The sequence below is a fragment of the Microtus oregoni genome, unplaced genomic scaffold (assembly GCF_018167655.1).
Source record: "Microtus oregoni isolate MIOR12 unplaced genomic scaffold, Mior012 000060F_ref0000265, whole genome shotgun sequence".
Taxonomy (NCBI): Eukaryota; Metazoa; Chordata; class Mammalia; order Rodentia; family Cricetidae; genus Microtus; species Microtus oregoni.
In genome coordinates, this window is record NW_024543870.1 from 8548568 (window position 1) to 8568249 (window position 19682).

Sequence of the window (19682 nt, forward strand, 5' to 3'; positions counted from 1 at the left end):
CAGCATAGGGTGAATCCTGCACACCTTGCTGAGGGACCAGAGTAATGTGACAGGGAAGGACTTTTAGAGTGAACTATGAAAGTCTATAAAACAGGAGAAAAACTTCTTAGACTATCATCTTCATTTAGACTAAGTTTTAGGAAACATCCGATTTCTCATGAAAGACTTTTTGAGTAATAAAATTTATGTCATGGTCTTTCATAATATTAACTAATTAATTTTTTCATGACAAATCCATCATGAAGAAAAATCAGGATAGGAATTCAGGGCAGGAACCTGGAGGCAGAAACTGAAGCAGAGACCATTAAGGATTGGCTTGCTCCACGTGGCTTGGTCACCCAGATACGTATATTGACGCACAATTTCTTTTTCTCTTTTGATAATAAAACAACAAAATAAAAATATAATAATATAAAACAAATCCATCACATTGAAGTTGAATAGGAAAAACCAACAGGAAAAAAAAGCCCCAAGATATAACATAAAATCAGAGACCCACTCAGGAGTTCCATAAAAATATTAAACTGAAAGCTGTAATACAGAGCACAGAACCTTTGCAGAGCAATGTATGTCCTACGCTTGTTGTTTCTCTCTGTGAGTTCATAGGAGCCTTGCTCAGATGATTTAGAAGGCCTTGTTCCCTTGGTGTCCTCCCCCTCCTCTGCCTCTTACACTCCTTATCCCCCCCTTTTTTTGTGTGTGTGTGTGTGGTTCTTGATATCTGAAGGGAGGGATTATTATTTTTTAAATATCTTTTAAATTGAAAATTTTGTCCTGAATTTTTTATTTTTCATGGTTACGCCTTATTATGCAGACAGACCTAGATAACTTCGTTCCTTTTGTGTATACCAGTATTTACTAGAATTCATTAAGTTCCTCTTGCTTCTGAATCCTGAGTGCTCAAATTAAAGGTGAGTGCCATCTGGGCCTGGTAACTTTCCCTAAGATTAAAACCTTATACTCACTGATCAGTGTAGTCTTTACTACACTTTTTCATTATTGAGAAAGCTCTCTGCAACAGATACCATTATTGAAAAGTGCAATCAATCAAACGGAAAGTTTGGAGCCCAGTTCCAGTGGATGCAACAATGGCATGCTCCCAGGGCCACGGCTCAGAGATGGTTGTAGGGCAGAAAGACTGGGAAATGCAGAGCATCTGTGAATTTGCAGTGAGATGGTGCCCTAGTAAAAACAGAAAATTTATTATGTTCAAGTTGTACAATGTTTAATTTTTATAGGATGCAGAAGATTCTTTAAAGAGTTTTCAAAGCACAACTGTTTTCTTTCTTACTAACCTTTTTGGCGTCCTTACCTGCTTATTTATATTTTCTAGAAATGAATTTGATGTTGAAACCTATATGTACTATATTTTTGATTAAGACAGCTGGGAAGAAAGTCAAAGTTCAGCTCAGATTTTCAGACAGTGAAAAGATGACTCTTTCTCAGAAAAACAAAGCAAAACAACAACAAAAAACAAGGTTTTCCAAAGATAATTCCTGTGCATATCTGAAGACTTCTGTTTGTAATCCATTTTTAAAGAAGCTAATTATTATTGAAAAAGATTAAATATTAAAAAGACTTAACCATTGTCATGTGTATCATGACTCAAAAAGCACAGGAAAAAGTATGAGCACCTTTACACAGATGCTAATATGCACTGAACCTTTCAGCTCACACACACCTGCTGAAAAAGATTGGCAGAAGGGAAGGATTGGGATTTCATGCATTTTTGCCTTGATCCCCAATCACCAAAAAAAAAAAAAATAACAGGAATTAACAATCACTGGTCATTCATATCTCTTAATATAAATAGACTCAATTCCCCTATAAAAAGACACAGGATAAGAGAATGGATACAAAAGCTGGATCCATCCTTCTGTTGTATACAAGAAACACACCTCAGTCTCAAAGACAGACATTACCTCAGAGTAAAGGGGTGGGAAAAGATTTTCCAATCAAATGGACCTAAGAAAAAAGTGGTTGTAATTATCTTAATATCTAACAAAATAGACTTCAAACTAAATCAATCAGAAGAAATGAAGGACACTTTATACTAATCACAGAAATAATCCATCAAGATGAAGTCTCAATCCTGAACATCTATACCCCAAACACAAGAGTACCCACATATGTAAAAGAAACATTATTAAAGCTTACATCATATATCAAACTCCACAAATTAGTAGTAGGAGACTTCAACATCACACTTTCCCCCCAATGCACAGGTCAACCAGACAGAAACATAACAGTTAAATAAGAGAACTAACAGATGTCATGACTCAAATGGGCTTAACAGAAATCTATAGAACATTCACCCAAACACAAAAGAATATATCTTTTTCTCAGGACCTCATGGAACCTCCTCTAAAATTGATCATATACTCGTGAACAAAGTAAACATAACAGATACAAAAAAAATTGGAATGCCACACTGTATCTTATTAGATCACCATGGTTTAAAGCTAGAATTTAACAACAAAACTAGTTGCAAAAAGTCTACAAATACATCGAAATTCAGCAGGGCTCAATTGAACCACCCCTAGGTCAACGAAGAAATAAAGAAAGAAGATAAAGACTTCCTAGAATTCAATGAAAATAAAAGCACAACATACTCAAACCTATGAGATACTATGGAAACAGTGCTAAGAGGAAAGTTCATAGCCCTAAGTGCCTACAGAAAGAAAGTGGGGAAATCTCATACTAGTGACTTGACAGCACACCTGAAAGCTCTAGAACAAAGAGAAACAGACTCACCCAGGAGGAGTAAATGACAGGAAGTAATCAACTTGAGGGCAGAAATCAATAAAATAGAAACAAAGAAAACAATACAAAGAAACAATGAAACAAAGTGCTGATTCTTTGAGAAAATCAACAAGAGAGACAAGCCCTTATCCAAATTATTCCAAAGGCAGAGAGAGAGAGAGAATGTTCAAACTAGTAAAATCACGAATGGAAAGGGGGATATAAGAACAGACACTGAAGAAATATAGAGAATCATTAGGTCATACCACAAAAACCTGTACACCACAAAATTGGAAAATGTAAAAAGAAAAATTGACAATTTTCTGGATAGGTACCACATACCAAAATTTAAATAGAGATATAACCTGTAAGGAAATAGAAGCAGTCATCAAACGCCTTAAAAAAAATACCCCGGGCTACATTAGTACAGAATCCTAGAACTTCCAAGAAGAGCTAATACCTATACTCCTCAAAATGTTCCATATAATAGAAACAGAGGAAACATTGTCAAACTCTTTTTATGAAGTTACAGTTACTCTAATATCAAAACCGCACCAAGAAAGAGACTTTTGGACCAGTCGCATTCATGAACATTGATGCAAAAATAATCAATAAAGTACTGAAAAACTGAATCCAAGAAAATATCAAAAAAAAAAAAGTATTCACCATGACCAAGTCGGCTTCATCCCAGAGATGCAGGAATTATTCAACATATGAAAATCTATCAATGTAATCCACCATATAAATAAATTGAAAGAAAAAAAACATATGATCCTCTCATTAGATGCTTAAAAAGCATTTGACAAAACCCAACACCTCTTCATGATAAAGGTCTTGGAGAGATCAGAAATACAAGGAACATATCTAAACATAATAAAAACAATATGTAGCAAACCAGCAACTAACATCAAATTAATGGAGAGAAACTCAATTAGATTCCACTAAAATTAGGAACAAGACAAGGCTGTCCACTCTGTCTATAACTTTCAACTTATTTCTTAAAGTTCTGGCGAGAGCATTAAGACAGCAAAAAGAGATCAAGGGGATATAAATCAGAAAGGAAGAGCCAAACTTTTACTATTTGCAGATGATATTATAGTATATATATAAGTGACCCCAAAAACTCTACCAATAAACTCCTACTGCTGATAAATACCTTCAGTAATGTGGCAGGATATAAGATCAACTAAAAAAAAATCAGTAGCCCTTTTATATACAAATGATAAAGAGGCTGAGAAAGAAATCAGAGAAACATTACCCATCACAATAGCCACAAATAACAAAATATCTTGGAGTAACACTAACCAAAGAAGTGAAAGACCTGTTTGACAAGAACGTCAAGTCTTTGAAGAAAGAAATTAAAAATGGTACCAGAAAATGGAAAGATCTCCCATGCTCTTGGATAGGTAGGATCAACATAATAAAAATGGCAAAGAAGAATATGAACAAAGAGGTCAAGACTATGATGGCGACTCCCATTGAAACAACTTACCTGAGCTAGCTAATGGGAGCTCACCAACTCGAGCTGGACAGGGATGGAACGATCCAAACTAGACCCTCTGAATGGGGTGACAGTTGCTTGGCTGGGGCAGACTGAGGGACCATGGTAGTGGCACTAGGATTTATTGCTACTTCTTGTACTGGCTTTTTGAAACACATTCTCTTTGGATGGATACCTTGCTCAGCCTAGATATAGTAGGGAGAGCCTTGATCTTTCCTCAAAGCAATGTGCCTTACCCTCTCTGGAGTGGATGGGAGGCCTGAGGCAGAGGGGAGGATGAAAGGAATGGGAAAAAGGGAGAGAGAGGTAACTGGGATTGGTACGTAAAAAGAAAAATAATTGCTTGTCTTCTTTATTTAAATATAAAAATTGAAAAAGAAAAAGAAAGAGGCCAGCTCTCTCTGCCTTTTTTTACAGATAGATTCTCTCTACATCACACAAGGTACCCTCCCCTCACCCCCGCATCTTTTTAGAAGAGCATTCCTCAAGAAACAGAGCGTGGAGAGTATAATTTACCCACTCTGAATGACTCAGACCTATCATAATGAACCCCGGTTAGTGTACTCCACTGTATTAGAAAGATGCCCTTAAGAACCATTAAGGTATGCAGTACTGTTTGCCCCGACGAACTGACTGCTCCCCAGTGATGTAAATGTTCCAGACTGCAGTCACTTCTCAGCGCAGTGGATACTGATTAGAAAACATCTTTGAGGACTGCAGGGAGATATGCGTGGGGCTAGATCGAAACCGTTAGCTATTTACCTGTCTCTGTTATTTGAAGTTAAAAAAATCCTCTAAACGTTTTCTTACTTCATAAATCTCAAGCCAAATTCAGGGAGGGTGCACATAGCCATTATAAGAAAAATAGACATGCTGGCACGTTGACTGCTCATAGTTTAAAGGGAAGGTGATGGACGTTGGCCACCCCACCCCAAATTCTTAATCTTAATTAGGAACACTTTCTTCTGTGTCACAATATCAAACAGTGTTTGCCGCAAAATAATCGGGGAATTCTTGGTTTCGTGTTAAAAATGCAAAACTCATGGGAAGGCTTAAACATCTGTCATTTGTTACGATGAGAGACATTAATTGAGTCATTTTAATCCTCATCTTCCTATAGCACGGTAAATTTGGATGGATGGTAGATACTAAGGAAAAATGAAAAGTAAGATTGGAGATTCAAGGTTGGGGGATATTTTAGGAGGTCTATTCAGTAGTAGTGTACGTTTCGTAAAACAGAGCTGTGGAGACAACGAGCTATAGAATCTAAGAAGAAGAAAAGAGAAGAACACAGCTTCTTCGGGAAACTTACTTCCTTCTCATTAACTGTTGAACAGTGAACATCTGACATTGTTTATAACTCATTTTAGAAAACATTGACACATTGAAATAGAAGGATAAGATTATATTTGAATATATTGATTTGTTCTTTAAGGAAATTTTGTTGATTTTGCCTTTTTATTTTTGAGATAATAATTATATTTCCCATGTTCAGAGAGTCCAGTTTTATCCCATGCTTTTTCAGTCACAGTCCAGCTGGTCTTGGTGAGCTCCCAATAGATCAGCTCCACTGTCTCAGTGGGTGGGTGCACCCCTCGTGGTCCCGACTTCTTTGCTCATGTTCTCCCTCCTTCTGCTCCTCATTGGGACCTTGGGAGCTCAGTCCAGTGCTCCAGTGTGGGTCTCTGTCTCTATCTCCATCCATCACCAGATGAAGGTTCTATGATGATATGCAAGATATTCGTCAGTATTGCTCTAGGATAAGGTCATTTCAGGTTCCCTATCCTCAACTGCCCAAGGAACTAACTGGGGACCTCGGCTTTGGCACCTGGGAGCCCCTCTAGGGTCTGGACTCTCTGAGCATGGCGAACAATGAGGGCTGATGAGACGCAAAGGACAATGGCACTGGGGTTTGATCCTACGTAATGTGATGGCTTTGTGGGAGGCTTTGTGGGAGCCTAGCCAGTTTGGATGTTCACCTTACTAGATATGGACGGAGGGGGGAGGTCCTAGGTCTTACCACAGGGCAGAAAACCCTGACTGCTCTTTGGACTGGAGAGGGAGGGGGAAAGGAGTGGGGGGAGGGGGAGAAGGGTGGGAGGAGGGGGCGTAGGGTGGGAGGAGGGGGAGGGAAATGGGAGGCTGGGAGGAGGTGGAAACTTGGTTTTTTTTCTTCTTTTTTTTCTCCTTTTCTCAATAAAAAAAAAACTGAAAAAAGAAATAATTATATTTCCCTTCCCTGTAATCCCCCAACCACTCTCCATTCACCGCTCCTTGCTCTCTTCCAAAAAGATCGTGACTTCTTTTTTCATTAATTGTTACTGAGTGCATGTATGTACATGTATATACCAATATATTCCTAAGAATAACCTTCTCAGGTCATGTAGTGATCTTGTATGTATCCTTTCAGGCTGACTGTTCAGTATTAGAGAATCAATCAGTGTGATTTTCCCTAGGGAAGACGATTTCTCCACTTTCAACATTCTTTAATGGCCTGTAGTTTTTTGTGTAGGGTTGAGGAGTCATGGGCTTTCCCCCTTCCATTTCGGCAAGTCTGTGGCTGTTGTTCTTGTTCAGTTCATGTTTAGACAGTCATGTTCATGGGACTTAATGGGTATAACTTCTGAACATACTAAGAGACACAATCTCACATCAAACTCCTTCTGGCTCTTATAATCTTTCTATCCCATCTTCTGAAATGTTCTCTGAACTTCAAGTATAGGAATGCTTTGCTGATGTATGTTGTTATTCAATAATAACTCAAACTCCCAACTAAAGAAATGTTGATTGTAATTTCCACATGGGACTTTTTATGAAGGTGTAATATTTGTCCATCTTTATGTAGTATGCTATAGTAATTAAACATAAGCATAAAATGTATAATAAATAGAAGTAGTAAACATTTTATGTCTAAATTTTAATCATTTCACTTTCTAGACATTTTGAAATATATCAGAGATTGTTTGATCCTACATCCATTCAACTGTGCCTTAGAAAAACTAGAGCCAATTCCTTTCTTCCTAGGATTTGGAATTCCTTGTTGTACTTCTTTCTACCCTCCCTCTCCAGTTCCAAGACTTTATGGTTCTATTCCACTCTACTATCAGACTTTCAGGTTCTCTTCCCCCACCCACCCAACTTCAAGTTCTTTCTCAAAAATAAAATAAACATATAATAACAATAAAATCCCCAACCAAAAAAACCCACCCCCAAAAGAAAAGCAATAATATCAATCTGTAACCAAATAAAAATCACACATAACAAGTCCTGTGGAGTACATTATATCTTGGTCAGCTATTCATGAACGCGAGGCCTGTATTGGCATGGTTGATATACCCGGTATCACTCCATTGGAGAAAACTGACTTTTCTTCTCCCAGCAGGTATAAATGGCAACTCAGTTGTTAACCTTTACCCTAGTGGCTAGGTTGTCTTTCATTCACTCATTCATTTAAAAATGTAGAATAAAATAAAATATAATAAGATGAAACAAAATCTATCACATTGAAGTTTGGCAAGACAAATCAACAGAAGGAAAAAACCCCAAAAAAGACACAAGAGTCAGAGACCTACTCATTTGCATAGTCGGGAATCTATATAAACACTCACCTGGAAGTCACTAAATAAGCACCGAGATCCTTGTGCCGACCTGTGCAGGCACTATGCATGCTGCTTCGGTCTCTGGGAGTTCATGTGAGCTTTGCTCATGTTGATTTTGAGGGCCTTGTTTTCTTGGTGTTCTCCATCTCCTCTGGTTCTTACTCACTTTCTGTCTCCTCTTCTGTGGGGTTTTCTAAGCTCTGAGGGGAGGGATTTGATGAGATATGCCATTTAGTGTAGAGTGTTTCAAGGTTTCTCACTCTTGATGTGAAGTCTGGTTGTGGGTTTCTTTATTTGTTCTCATTGGATACAGAAGGAGGCTTCTCTGATGGCTTAATCCAGCACTAATGTGTGAGTATAGCAGAATGTCATTAGGAATCAGTTTATCGCTACATTTTTATCTGGCTTGATTTTTTAGACCAGTATTTTTTGGTTATACTTGGGCTATCTAGTCTCATGTTATTGATTATCCCAGCAGTATCAAGTGTGGTTTCCATCTCCTGGAGTGGATCTTAAGTCAAATCAGTTATTGGTTGGGAGGGTCTAGAAGGAACAGATAGATCCCATTAGAAAAGGGAAATAGAATACATAATTGTGTGCAGATGGGGGAGCTGGAATGGGAGGATCAAGTAGGGAGAGGGAAAGGAGATATGATTGTAGGAGGGACTATGGGGAAGAGAGTGAAAATTAAGCAGCATTTGAGGTGTAGTATGGAATCCTAATATAGTAGAAACTTCCTAAAGTATATACCTATATAAAAGAATCAAAATGAAATCACCAAAGACTGGGGGAGACAGAGTCCCAATTAGCCATCTCTTGTCACTAAACAAAGCTTCTAGTCCAGGGACTGTGCTTTATCTTAACTGATTTGTTGGCAAGGGGACAACATGGGAATCCCCAAACAACCCAGGGTGTTTCCAAGACTATAGGTTACTCTCCACAGAGTGACGGCAAGGCCCATTGCTGAAGATAACACTTATAGAGCTTGTTGAAGATGGAGATGTTCACCTGGTGCCTACATAGAGGTTTCACCCCTGTGTTCTTGTGTCTGATGCAGGGATTCGGTACACTCTCAAAAGAGCAATGTCAACACCGAGGCAGCCAGAAGCTCTTTGTCGACAATGATGTGCTGCTGGGAAGACATTCTAAGGCAGTGGTGCACGAAGCGGGTGCTAGTGATCAACCAAGTGAGTAACTTAAAAATTGAAAATGTGTGGGTCTCCACGAATAAGAAAAAGCACATGGGATTTGTCATTCTTTGTCTGTTTGATTCCACTTAGTTTAATGACCTCCCATTCTATTTTTGTTCTTGCAAATATCAGGAATTCTTTCAATTTTTTTGCCAGTAATAATTATAAATACATATGTAGAGTTTTATATTTTTTTATCCATAGGTGGGCGCTTATAAGTAGTACTGCAATAATATTTAGTAGAAGTTTCTTTTTAGGATAGTTATTTTTTGTCATGGAATTGCTAGATCACTGCTCATTCTCTGTTGAGGATTTTTCTTATTGTTTTCTCTCATGTATGTGGAGGTTTATCTTCCTACCCAGTTCCTAAGAGCTGCCTCCTCTCCACACTCCGGCCTACATTCATTGTTGTTGCCTTTTAAATGAATGGTATATCCTGGGGTGAAATGATATTTCATTTTGGTTTCAACATTCATTGCCCTGATGATTAATGAGGATGTATATAGTTTTAATGTTCCTGTTGGCCATTTGTGTGTTTCCCTTTCAGAAATGTCCACCTAATTCTTGAGCCTGTTTTAAATTGGGTTATTTGCTTCTTTGCTGGTTAGCAGTGTCTTAGTCACGTTTTATTGATGGGAAAAGACTTCATAGGCTTGGCAACTTTTGTAAAAGAAAGCATTTAACTGAGGAGTTGCATACAGTTTTAGATAGTTAGTTCATGAACATATGAGCCTGTGGGGTCATTTTTATTCAAGCCACCACAAGAATCTTTAGTTCATTATGATTTTTGAATATTATTCTTTATGATAAACAGTTGTTGCCTGTGGCTTTGGTGACCTGTCTAAAAATGGACCCCATTATGGACACCAGTGTTTTGAAGTAGTTGTCATATGTTACTGTGTAGTCATTTTATAGTTTCCCATTTTACATTAGGTCTTTAAAAAAAATGAGGTTATTTTTGGACAGAGAAAGGAAGAGCTCTTCTTTCCCAGTTTTAAGATATTTTTTTATTTAGTGTGGTTTGGGCCAAATATCAATCAGCTGCAAGGGTTGAGGATTAACTTCTGGCTTCTGCTTACTGTCCCATTAAGCTGTCTGTTTTTATGTTATTACCATGTTGCTTTGGCTACTAGAACTCAATAGTATATTTTTGAAAAATGTATTGTGATGCCTCTGGCTTTGTCTCTGTTATATATTCATTCATTTATTTAACTGTTTACTGATTTGTTCATATATTCCTCAGGATCACCTTGGACATTAAGGGTGTGTTTCTGTTATGTAATTAGGGTTTTGACGTTAGATTTCAATGTATGGTTACTCTCTGTTGTTCTTTCACAAACACACATTGTTTAAGTGGCCAGTCATCTGTATTATAATTGATTATCCTCATGTCTTCTCCATTACTTTCTTCCAATGGCTATTTTACTGAACACTTAATAAATATTATGGAGGAATGGGAAACAGTGATTGGTATGTAAAATAAATGAAAAATGCAATTTAAATATAAAAATATAGTGAAGTTTCATGTAAAAAATGGATATTATAATATCATATTGAACTTCAACTATGCCAAGAAAAAAAATAGTTTGATCCACTAATATCATCATAAAGTATCTTGGAAATAGCATCAGTGAGAACAGATGACTGAGAATTCAGTTCAACAAGAGTTTATATTTGTGTGATAATTTATAATTGTAAAGCTGGATTTCTAATGTGTATATTTTTATATTTATAAAATCTGTGGTATGGAAAGAATAACTTTTCCTATTTCACTGGCGAATGTAAAGCCCAAGGTATCATGTTTTATTATTGGTGATACAGACATTACATTATGCATGTATGACTGCTGTTTAGTTCTTGGTTTGGGAAAACCGATGTTTTTACTAAGGTGTTTAGATCTGTGCCTAGAGTGCAACTATTACTCTTAAAGTCGCCCTCACTGCTCCGTTAATGTGAAGCTTTAAATAAGAAGAGGACAATCCTGTGCAAAATATTCTGTGTGTGGACAAGAAGGAAAGGATGATTTTTAGCTGGTATTAAAAACACAAGTTGAGTTTTACTGCTCTAAGTGGCTAATTAATTGGAAAAGTTTAGATCATTTTTATTGATGCATATAGTAACAGAAATAAAATCATTTCTCTTGCCTTTCAGGGATCATGTCTGTGTTGACTTGATGTTTACGCTGTTTATTCAGTCTGTTTCTGCTAACTACTTACTAACAGTGACTGTTGATCCAATGTTAGTAAATACAAATGTCTATTCAGTACTCACTTACATTCCGTAATCATAGTATAGCTTCTTTAAAGAATTACATAATGAAACATCTAGTACTTTCTGCACAATTAAAAATCCCCCAACTTGAATACTGATCAGAACCAAATCTAAATCTGGCATTAGGATAGGGAGAGGCAGAGTTTAGGAAGTCCAGCAGTGTGGGACAGCCAGGGGTGACTTGGGAGAAGAATGGCATCTGCTTCTTGTATGGAAGCCCTTGCCTGTTTCAAAACAGCCCTGGACCAATGACTTTACCTTCTGCTGAGTCCCTTCCTGGTGGTTTTCTGGCTGGTGATTGTCCTGAGGAGTGGTTGATGGGCATTTGAAATGATGATTAGAGAAAGGAGTCAAGACAGACTGTGCCTCTCAAGGAGGGTTCTCGTCTGCATTGGCTAGCATGTCCTTTTGGAGAAAATGATCTTTTTAGCCACACTTCTGTAGCTCATGCATTTCCTGTGTTTTCCAGTTTCCTAACACAAAGAGACTTGCGACGTGTATTTCCAGCCTTATTTGGGAATATACAATCATATAATCTGAAAACAAACAATCCAACATAATTATCAACACAAAGGGATATGTAAAAAAAGAACTCTTCTGACAAAGAGAAACACTAGTCCTGATGGATTTGCTGCCTATTCATATTAAATATTTTAAAAGACCTGAGAACAATATCACAAAAACTCAAGAAACAAAGAAAGAAAGGCCATGTCTCAATTCATTTTATGAGACACTGTTCTGATACCCAAACCAAACATAAACATTATAGGAAAACAAGTTAATAAAAACCAGAAACTAATAAATAGTCCATGTTCACAGGGGGAAACATATTTCCTGCATCAGTCAGTTGAATTCAGTGCCAATCACAAAGAATGTCCAATTTAGGTTCCAGGAAGTTTATTCCAGAGAAATAAAGCTGTTTTAGCTTCCCACTTACCAATCAAGTGTTACACTTTACATATTAACAAATTAAAGAACAAAATTAGTTAATTGATTTTTAGTGTGTGTGTGTGTGTGTGTGTGTGTGTGTGTGTGTGCACGCGCAGTCCAGCATATGCTCACCCATGCATGACTGTAAAAGCAGACGCTCTCACAGTCCAGACAGTATTGTATCTCCCGCTGCTGGAGCAACAGGTGCCTGTGAATGACTTGATGCAAGTGCTAGGAACTGAACTGGGATCCTCTGCAAGACCAGTACACCCTCTTAATTGCTGAGCCATCTTTCCAGCCCTGAGAAGAAAATTCAAAGATATTTGTCAGATTCGACCTACTGTGTAAGCAAAACAGAACAAATATCAGACAAGTAAGAATATGGAGAGTTTCTCAACCCTATAAAGACCATTTATAAAAGTTCCTCTGGCTCCTCCTCACTTATGCCACACTCCAGTGAAGCCGTCATCAGGGAAAGAGAGGAAGAAATAAGGTGCAGGAATACAGATAATGATGGGAAGGCAGAACTGACTGTGTACTTCATTGTATGCTGCAGAAATTTTAAGAAACAGACATAATTATCAGGACTAATATTTTGATAAGGCTCCAGACTACAAAATCACCATGAAATCAGTCCAATTTCTCTATGTTTATCATTACCCTTTGAAGATCAAAGAAAATGCTTTTTATATTCATAAAATGGTAAAAATGTTGTGAATTTAATGCATGCGCTATTTGAATAAGTTGTACATTGCAAACTTAAAATCACTGATGGGAGGGACTTAATGTGACTTGCATAACTGGAGGAATACATCATTTTAATAAATTGGAAAAATCAATATTATTCAGTTGTCACAGTTTCAAATAATGCATAGAACCAAAGCAACTCCACTCACATGTCCAGAAAGCTTTCTGAGCAAATTGCCAAGATGAAAATAAAGTATATGAAAATGAAAAGGACCATGAATAACCAAAACAGTTTTGAGAAGTATATACTATGAGAGAAGAAAAACAGCTTGCTTGTGTTATCCAAAGGACAGACAAATAGTTGGCGGAAACTGACATTGATAAATATGAATCCTCAGAATATCATTAATTGTTTATTCTATTTATTATTATTATTATGTATGATGTGTGGAGAGAGAGTTGGAACATGCCATCCTGCACATGTGAAAGTCAGAGAGAAAATGTCTGGTTGAAGCCATGTCTTAGGCCCTAAGCATTGCCCCTTGAGGTCAAGACAAAGTCACAAATGCCTATGCCCGTCTCACCCTAGACTGAGATCTAAATTTGATCTGGAGTAGAGCATCAACATAGGATGCTGAGAAGCCAGATGAGAAGGTGGGCTAAAGAACTTGTTGGCAGTGTGCACCTTGGAATGTCAAGGGAGGCATTCATTCTTCTCTAACACATTGCTCCAAGGACACCCAGAATACTTATTTGTTTGTGTGTGTGTGTGTGGGGGGGGTGTTTGTCTGTAGCAGTGGTTTTCAATCTTCATAAGGCTGAGACCCTTTAATGAATTTCTCTTGTTGTGGTGACCCCCAATAATAAAATTATTTTGATTGCAATTTCATAACTATAATTTTGCTACTGTTACAAATTGTTATATGTTATCTGATATGCAAGACATCTGGTATGCAACCCCTGTGAAAGAGGTGGGGATTTATAGGTTGGGAACTTCTGGTGTGAAGGGGTCATTGAGAGCTTTAGGAGAGGTCACATCCCTGCTATGAATGAACTTTCCTTCCAGCATACTTCTAATGATAAGGTTTGCATTGCATCCTGATTGATAGCAAAGAGCAAAAGCACAGGGCCAGTGATATTTTTGCAGACCTGGGAATGATGTATTTGATACTGAGCAGAATTAAACTGATAACTGACACGGCAGCCCTGTCATACATGCATAAGTATTTATCAAAGAATAGCACGAGTCTCTAAAAGATGACTTATAATGTTTCTATAAGCTTAATTTTTAATGATCCCAAACCAGAGATGCCATATTGTGAGAAATGACACAGGAATTAAAGGAAACAAAATTTTGATAATAATATGAATAAATCCTCAAATATGTTTGAGTCAGTACTGCCAGATAATAATATAACTGGATATCTGGTGTGGTGTCTGATACCCTTTGAAAGTGTGGACGAGGCAGAATTTATCTACACTGAACATGAGCAAAATGAATTGGTTATTTACTGAGATAGAAAAGGCTATGGGAAGAACAGGGTTTGGCACAAAGTTGAGAAAGTACCTAAGGATGCGACATCTGCCCAAGAGGATATCCTGAGCCAGAGCCAGGGAGGAGATGAAGGAAGAACTTAGAGATTGATTTGGCAATATTTCTGAGTTACTGTAGGAAATACATTTGTTAAATTTGATGGGGCCAGAAATGGTAGTAATAGATGTTTAGAAGTCTTACTTTTTCCTACTTTAGCTACTTTTTTTTGAAGGAAGAAGGTGTGTGGGTGAAAAACATGTATGTGACTATCTTTGCCCATCAAAAACTGATTTATTAAAAACAATGTTCCACTTATGGAATAGTAACTTGAGGAAGAATGATGTGGGAGTGTCATATATCAATCTGTTGATTTCATTGGTTAAGCAATAAAGAAACTGCTAGGCCCATTTGATAGGCCCACCCTTAGGTAGGTGGAGTAAACAGAACAGAAGGCTGGGAGACAGAAACTGAGTCAGAGAGTCGCCATGGTTCTCCAACTCCAGGCAGATGCAGGTTACGATCATTCCTGGTAAGCCAGCTTGTGGGCTACAGCAGATTATTAGAAATGGGCTAATTCAGGTGCGAGAGCTAGCCTAGAAGAGGCTACATAGAAATGGGCCAAGCGGTGTTTAAAAGAATACAGTTTTCGTGTAATTATTTCAGGTAAAGCTAGCCGTGGGGGCGGCCGGGTGCTGGGGACGCAGCCCACCGCTCCTTATTTCAACAGAAGAATCTTATTATTTAATGAAAACATTCAGATATTTCCAAGGGCAGAGTTCAGTCACATAGCAACTTGACAGCTGGTGAAGATAGTAGATCATTTTTACTGCTGAGGCTTTCCTTTAGATTTCCTCATGGCATGGTGAGGTACTTCTCTTAATTTACCCGTTTGGAATCTACTTGCCTCATCCAGAGCCTTAAGCAGAGCTTGTCTCTCTGAGCAGGTTTCTTGTTTAATGATCTGTAAGTGAAGCTGTTATTGCTTCCTTGTCTCCCATTTATGAGCATCATTATTTCTCACAGTGGGTTGTCTTTGTCAGACAATAAAGGTAGAAAAAGTTTTTCAGCTTGTCAGGGATTTATTGATATAAATGAGAGAGTGGTTGAGTCAAAATTAATGACAGTGGTTTTCCATGTAGGATCCGAGGAACAATTTTAAGAAATGATGACTCCTTTAAAGACATATGGGTCCTCCTCGTACAGTGTCTTTGTCCTATTGCTGAACTCTGGATTTAAAGGGCAGACACTCATTTACTATACTTTTATGCTATGTCTAAGAAAAATGATAAAAATTGGTTGCATAAATAAGAAAAATTTTATGGTAAAATTCAGCATTTAAAGGGTGCTATAGGCACTAGTCTGTGATTATCAAAACACATTATTTGGATTTAAGGAATTTTTGTTCATTATCAAAATGAGCCAGGACAGGAGGCACAGACAAGATGAAATGAATGATTCTCAGAAACCAATCAGGTTGGTATTGTTGGTGGTAATTGTAGTAAATACACAATTTGAAGTCTTATTGCTCCCTAGACTCTCATCAGTAAGGAGGAAGGAAATTGAAATCGCACAAAGCATAAGTTTATTTGAGATCTCACATTTTTAAAAGCCCCTTTGGAGTAATTTTGATGATGATAACCAAGTTTCTCTAATTGGAGAACAATCACCACTTATACAGATAATTAGTCTGAGAAATATTGTTGATATTTGAGTTGTAGCCAGAAACACGGTCTGGAAACGCCACATGCCTACTCTCAGAAATATCTGTCCTCACTGGCATCTTCCATGACTCCATGACCTATGTTCATATATCTCAACGTTACACATACGATCAAATTCCTAATTGTTTACTTTAGAGCCCATTCTTTCTGTTTTTGTAGATAAACATCCTGATCTAGTTTCTAATGCCTTGACAGTTTTCAGAATAAGAAAAGGGAAAATGAAATTGGAGTCAATGCATCATTGGTGGAAATGCCACTTTAGAAATTAGTTTGATTTACACCAAAGTAGATAGAGTAAGTGGAAGAGAAAGTAGGTTTAAGAGAGAAAGCAGTTACAGTGACTCCCCAGCAGCTGTCCTGTCTCTTCAAGGTTCCAGGAAGTGACTGCTCTCAGAACAGTGAGCACTGGTGCTACCGCAGAGAACTTGGACACTCTGGAAAGGCTAAGGCAATGAAATTAATGTTTACTTCTAGTTCCTGACAATGCTTTCTTTTCCTTAGCATTCATGCTGAATTTTGTTGTTAATATTATCAAATGAGCTCATGAAGCTTGTAGGGTATGAAGAGTACTACTTAGATGACTCACACAAAATCTATGTGCGCTTCACATGCCTGTGCCTTGTGCTATCTGGTAAAACAAAGAGTCATCTTCCTAAGTTTCATGCTCTGAAATTGTGTGCGTGCAAACGCACTATGAAACAGGCCACACATCACACATATTAGGAGCAAGTTGGCTTTTATTAGATTCCAGTGGCCTCTGGCATACGCTTAACAGTTGAATTTCCTTATTGAGATTGCTTATCAATGTCAAGAATACCAAGCATTTGTTCTTGCCAACAAGACACGAGAAAACAGAAGCAGTGTTTGATTTTCTGTGTTTTGCAGAAATAGGAATTCTGAGTTCTGACCTAGGTTGGCTTTCCCAAATGAAATCACATATCAATGCTTTGCTTTCCAGCCAGGAGGCTGTATTGATTAACGAAATGCTTCAAGTATTTTGAGAAAATTGAATGTCCAGAAAGTTTTAATCTTAAATGTCACTGGAGGCCCGATTTCCAACCCTTCTCTAATTTTCCAAAGCTCAGTCCTCCTTTCAAAAACCGTGCATGTCTCTGCTTAGAATCAGACTCTCCCCTGGCAATGAAGACCAGCAAAGGAGGAGCTGGATTTTGCTTTAATCTGTAGCGTTTCTTATGGAAGCTTTGCTTTAGGAATCTGTAATTTCCTTCCTTCTCTTAGTTTTGGTGGATGAATATAGATTTTCCTTCTGCAACACAATATTATTTAAAAGAATATTTGTGAAGGCATAAAAAGGATCTTAGGGAAGAGAGGATCCCCTCTCATGACACGAAGCCCAAGAGGGTGGTAATGGGAAGGGTGTGTAGGTGGGAAACGGACGGGAGGGAAGGACCGAGGACAGAATTAAGTGCAACTAACATGAAGGATACTCAAAAATATAACATAGAAACTTCCTATTTATAAGATTCAAATAGTTTATGGATAAGTTTAATAGGAATTACCATACATTGGGACTTGAATTTATCTCATAAGCCATAGTTTACCGAATTAAAAGCCCAATACCAAATTTGTGACGTCTCCTCAAGATTAAGCTTGTCGTTCAAGCCAATAAGTTTTTGGTCAGATGTGATCTGGATATTTCCAAAAAAAGTATAAGCTATTACCATTGCTCCTGGTTGCCTAATCGAACTTGATGGTAAAATCATAATGAGGAAGAAACCACATGCTTTGGTCACAGAACACGGAGATACCAAGTTGGCTCAGAGTAGGAAATGCTGGCAGAGGTTTCTCTCCCACCTGGTCCCACAATAAACACACAGAAACTGTATTATTTGCAATACTGTTTGGCCAGTAGCTTAAACATATTTCTGGCTTACTCTTATATCTTAAATTAACCCATTTCTATTACTCTGTGTATCACCACGAGGTCATGGCCTACTAGCAAAGATTTGAAGGGCTCCAGCGCAGGTTTCCGTCCTGGGCAGCTACATGGCTTCTCCCCGACTCCACCTACTTTCTCTATGTATCTCTTTCAGCATGGCGTTACTCAAGCTTGATGAGAATCCTTTTCATTTTCTGACAAAACTCTGGCAAGTTCTTCCTTCGAATAGCAGTTTACTCTTTCCACAGTAACCTGGCCTTAGGGACTATAGGAGATTTCCATTGTGTGTTTGATTCCCTAATTTTGTAAGAAGTCCTTAAAGGTTTGAAAGGCATATGCTGGACTGTTATTGGTTTCTATTGCCCAGGGCATGCCCATGACCAACATGACCACTTTTAATGCCTTCATAGTTTGTATGGCTTTTTCTCCCACTTGAGCGAAGGCATACACAAAAGAGGAATGGGTGTCAATAACCACATGCATGTATTTAAGCTTTCCAGAGGGGCATAATGAGTGCCATCCATCTGCCAAAGTGCATTAGAAACCAAACCTCTAGGACTTACTCCTGCTCTATTTAGGGGTCTCACTGGGGCCAATAGGGCACATGTGGTGCAGGTTTTGATTAAATGTTTGCAGCTGGGTAAGGGTAAGTCAGGTAAAAGCTTGGCATATTTTGAGAGGACAAATGAAATTGCTGTTCAGCAAAGGCAATGGCACAGTCATGGTCATCATTAAGTGGTCTACTGTGTTTGCCTATTACTAACATTCCCAGCAGCCCCCTGTCCGAGACCTGATAGGAGAAATGTACCAAGGGCATTATCTAAATTGTAATTAATCTTGAATGGCTTGCATGGTTTTGGAAATGGGGTCTCTTTGGGATTTTAATTTTGCAAAGGATAATATTTTGCATGCTTGAGTAACATAATGGTTGTCTGTAAAAATATTTAAGGGGTTCTGATTGAGTCATTTGTAATACCGTAAGGACCACCAATAACTCCCCTAGTTGTACTGATCCAGGATTTGGTTGGGTATAAGCCCTTTCCTTACGATTAATTCCCATTATTATTAACCCCAAATTAGTTTTATTAGCATCTGTATATGACTTGGGGAATGACACTCTTTTGATAGTATGGCATAATTTTTTATCTTTAATTCTAAAACCGGGAGGGCAGAAAGTCATCTGTGCTGAAGGAAATTATTACCTAGCATGCCAGGAAAATCTGTCATCACATGTTGATAATTGAGAGAGTCTGTCCATACGGACTGAGTATCTTGTGTAGAGAAGAGGAATATGGTTTTGTCTGACTCCCATCCCAGTATTTTCCTTGAAGTCATTCAAGCCTTGTGGCAAATAATGAAGGCTGTGTCAAAATTGGAAGTAAGGTATCCTGATTCTGAGTGAGATAAGTGTATCCACATCAGGGGTCCAGGTTGCTAGAGCACACCCAGGACTCCATTTTCTGTCCATATGACAAGTGCCATAAAGCAGCATTTGGACCCTACTGTTGTAGGGAGGCAGAATCAGCAAGCTGGCTAACCTTTGTCAACATACGGTTTTTTTTTTTTGCTTCTATTGAGATGATCATGTGGTTTTTATCTTTAAGTAC